General features: G+C 35.8%; 1 protein-coding gene across 1 annotated transcript in view; it reads left to right on the forward strand.

The window, feature by feature from the left end:
• Arhgap15 (Rho GTPase activating protein 15) overlaps positions 1-4,502 on the forward strand; it is a 601,354-nt gene that overhangs the window by 182,244 nt on the left and 414,608 nt on the right. The gene's annotated exons all lie outside the window — the stretch shown is intronic.

Here is a 4,502-nt window from a genome sequence, read left to right on the forward strand (position 1 = left end):
TTCATGAAACTGACAGCATTAGGGGGAGTGCAGAGCTTTGGCAAACACCATCAGGGAGTGCCAGGCAAAAACAAAGACCTAAAACACAAACAGCAGTCTAGCTAAAAACTCTGTTAAAGAAAATTGCAATTTGTATCTGAGTTTTACCTTGAGATTGTAAAAAAAAAAAAAAAAAAAAAAAAAAAAAAAAAGAAAATCAGCATTGCCTAGGCCCTATTCCTGATCCTGGGCTTTCCTACAAGCACAATTTTAGGTAAAAAAAAAATTTTTTTTTTTTGGCTAAAATCCTAAATAGGAAAAGTCAATTCAAACCAGCCCCCACCATGTGTAACTCACTTTATTACTTGACCATTTACTTACTAGCCTGTGAGTGAAGTAATGGATTGAGTAAAGACTTATCCTAAATCATGGCTGCAGTGAAACCCTCCCTCAGATGATGATGTACAAACAAACCAGGACAGACTCAGGTGGAGGTGGAAGTGTACTTGCCTGCGTGCAAAAAGCTCCAGGTAGTCTCTACCACCAAGTGAACCAGGTGCAATGATATAAACCTTCATCACAATGCAAGGAAAAAGCAGGAAGATCAAAGTTCAAGGTCGTTTTCAGTCACCCAGCAAGCTTGAAACTGACCTGAGCTATGTGAGACCTTTTCTCAAAAATATAGACCAAATCAACAAACACTCAAACAAACAACAGCCCCTATTTCCCTATGTTCTCAAGGATGATAGTTATCTAATGTATCCATTTTGACAGCTAAGGTTTGCAGATGCTTAAGTATTTTTGTGGCTTTCGTTTAAAGAGAATAAGGAACAATAATAATCTCTGGGCAGTCATCAATTTCCTCAACACAGGACACAGAATATTTTGGAGCAGATAGTTCTTTGCAGAGGAAGATGTCCCATGGACCACGTGGATTAGCAGCATTCCTGACTTTTGCTGTCTCCAGCAGTGGTTCTCAACCTTACTAATGCTTCAACCCTTTAATACAGTTCTTCATACTGGGGTGACCCCAACCATCACATTAATTTTGATAACTCATAACTGTAGTTTTGCTACTATTATTAATTGTAATATAAATAACTGATATGCAGGACCAAAGTGGTCTCAACCCTCAGGCTGAGAATCAGTGCCTTCATGCATTAAGGGGATGCTCTTCATGACATGACCCCTGAAATTGCTGCAAATGTGTGGAGCCATTGTGAGAAACACTGATGTATATGAACTGCTGTGTTTGTGAGAATGATAACACAGATGGCTAATAATGAACAAGTTAACAACAATAGCTACTCTGGTCTGTTGTGCAATATTTAATACCCTCTAATGTAAATATATAAGGTCAATAGTTTTATATTATTCATACTGTATTTTCCTTGGCATAAAAGACAGTAACCAAAACAACTTGACCACTGGTCCCTTCTTATCTTGAGTCCAGTGTGGCTATGATCTAAAAGTACAGGCTATTTTCCAAAATTAAAACTACTGTACTTCATTACATTGCTTATAGTTCTTGATTAAAAAAAAAACCCTACAAACATAAGCAGTCTGATGTTATTTTTCTGTTTACAGTATTACTGTGTTGTTTTGGTTAACAGAATGAAAAACAGCCCTGTGATACTACAAGTAAAAATGTTTTATTCTTAGTTTGTTTCATCAATAAAAGCTGACATTTTTGCAAGAAAGATGTTATACTATTGAAATTAACTCTTAGTCAATTGTAAATAATTGTGTTCTATCGGTATGTTATCATGAAGATTAGAAATCATTTCCTCCGGAATCATGTTTTTGCTTCCTCAGCACTGTTTCAATTGAAAGAATTTGAATGAAGTGCTTCTCATTACTAACATAAAGTAGATGGAGCTTGAATAATTTTTATATTTATTTTCCATGGATGGCTATTGCATTTCTTATCCTATCTATCCAAATTTTATAAAATAAATTGTTTTAATCCATTCTTTGGAGGGAGGCAATGAATTTATTTTTGCAAAAGCTATGCATCTGAATATATTGTAATATGCACAAAGCTCTGTTAACACAGTTATTTATATAAAAGTGTAGCTGCCTTACCTTTTATTTAATTTGCATACTCTATTTACTTTCTGACAGGTTCTTCTCCTTGCATTTTTATTTACATACCAAAAATGTCTTTCTGGATAAGTCAACTAAAGCTTAGACAAATTCTTTTTGTTATATGGCTTATATGAATTTCTAAGCTATATTATAGTTTGGAACTGTTTCATCAATGATTTTTCTACAATAACATCATGTGTCTTAAATATGGAGGTAAAGAGGATATTGTCTTTTGTCTGAGATCTTGTCTAGGGAGGATTATAAAACTCATTCTCAGTCTATTTATTTCAAGTAGGGCATGTAGATAACTCGCTTTATCTAAATGTTATCGATACTTCATTTAAATTATTATAAGTTTTGCATCATAGGAGCACCATATGTTGACACTCAGAGACTTCTGTGTGATCTAAGCAACAAACTATATTTCTTCTATTCACTTGTTGAGATGGCCAGTCTTCCTAGGTGTTTTATAAGTAGGGATGGGCCACATACTACCAAGTATTGACATGGTGAGTCAACTTGGTGATGACCAGTTTTAGAAATAAAAACAATTTGATATTTCTACTCTGCCCACCTTTTTCTTGTATCCAGCTTCTACAAGCCTGGCTTGTATATGTATAGCCTACCATTCAGATTTCTCATGCACTCCCGATATAAATAATTTGAAATTTTTCATTCAGTTTCCCAAATTATTCTAGTCATTATGGATGATTCATGAGAGGATTAATCTCTTGGATGTGACATCAGGCTAGAGAGGAAAGACACTACCTATCATATCGTCGGCAGTTAAAAACACACTGCATTTCTCTAAGCTTTACTTAAAGTACTTATAGTAATTGAGTGTGCATGCTCAGCTCCGTTAAAAACCCAAACAGCAATATGGAAGAGTGTGGTTTGTTTTTTAAATGTGCAAGGCAGGAAAATTAGTGAAATCTGTTTAAGTCACAAAACTGCCTCATTCAGGACCCAACTCAGCAGCATGGAAAAGTAACTCAAGTTAACTGTACTCTTAGCATATGTCTAAACTCGCATATTCAATTCACTTCAAATCCCTTCCTTCTCCCTTGGATCTGTCTGCAGAGGAAAGAGATACGAAGATGGCAAATAGGTTTAGTCATTCGCGAGTCCCAGATTTTCCTAAGGCTCTCACGATGCAAATGTTCCTGGCTGAGGTCACATACCCTTGCAGATTGGACGGCGACGCGGATGAAGAATGGTTAGACTTCATTACCACCTTCCAACCCCCCCTTCTGACTCCCCACTTACGTACCTCCTACTGGCAGACGCAATTGTACACATGTTTATGGAGAGAAAGAAGACATTTCGATTTTACCCATACTAGGAAAATTTGGAGGAAGAAACGAAGCCAAATTAGTAAACAATAGATTAAGGTATTACCCAGAAATCGTGGTTTAGTGACCTGAATTGTACCACAATCCTGGGATTACATATTAGGAAAAACACAGTGTCTCTACATTGGGGCATCATTATAAGTGGATATTGCTGATCATGAGCTGGTAGCGGCATGAGATATTTTTCCTTGTGTCTCTCAGCAATCAGAACAGATCTCAGATGCATGAAGGAGCATCATTTATAATCAAACATTCCTGAATAATATTCTCTTCCAGTTTTTGTTTTAAAGGCCTAACATTTGATCGTATGTTTTCTTTAGTTAACTTTCTATATAATATGGCAATCTCTGCAGTTATTTTTTTTCAAAGATAAAGGAGAAAAAAAAGCAAGCTCAAAAAATGTAGAAGTTATTTTTGCAGTAACGTATGTCATGATTTTTAAACATTCAGGCCTTTAAACTTTTTTTTTATAGTGTATATTCTTGCCAATCCCAGCACAGTTCTACAAAGTAAAATATTTGGCAGTGAATTCATATTAACAGATGGAACAAGAAATTAACACGTTTTTGCTTCGCTAATTCACAGTTCCTTTAATACGCTAATTCTAAATCACCTGTTCTGACTTTGACAGGCTACAGACACCTGTTTGGGGTAATATTCCACAGCTAATTATTACATGAGAAATTCAGTTTCCAACAAAAGGGGTTCTGCGTGAATTTGTCATAGTTAACAAATTAGTAATACCATCTAAATACAGATATATCTCTGATGTCTTCATTTAAATGCACTTAATCTCCTCCTTATCTCAAGAGCGATACGTGAGCATGAGGCTGTCCTCTTAGTTTAGAATTCTGTCTGTCACACTTTACAGCACAGTTGCACTGATCAAGTCAGAATGTTCTTACCAGTTGCAACTATATTCTAAAGCGCAGGAAAAGAGGCTAGAATGTTCAAGTGGCTGGAAAAAAATCCTAAGTATATGTTAAAAGTGACTCAGGAGAGTTAAAAAGAAAAGACAGATGAGAGAGAGAGAAAGACAGAAAGAGAGAGAGAGAGAGAGAGAGAGAGAGAGAGAGAGAGAGA

The sequence above is a fragment of the Microtus ochrogaster genome, chromosome 4, assembly GCF_000317375.1.
Source record: "Microtus ochrogaster isolate Prairie Vole_2 chromosome 4, MicOch1.0, whole genome shotgun sequence".
Classification (NCBI taxonomy): Eukaryota; Metazoa; Chordata; class Mammalia; order Rodentia; family Cricetidae; genus Microtus; species Microtus ochrogaster.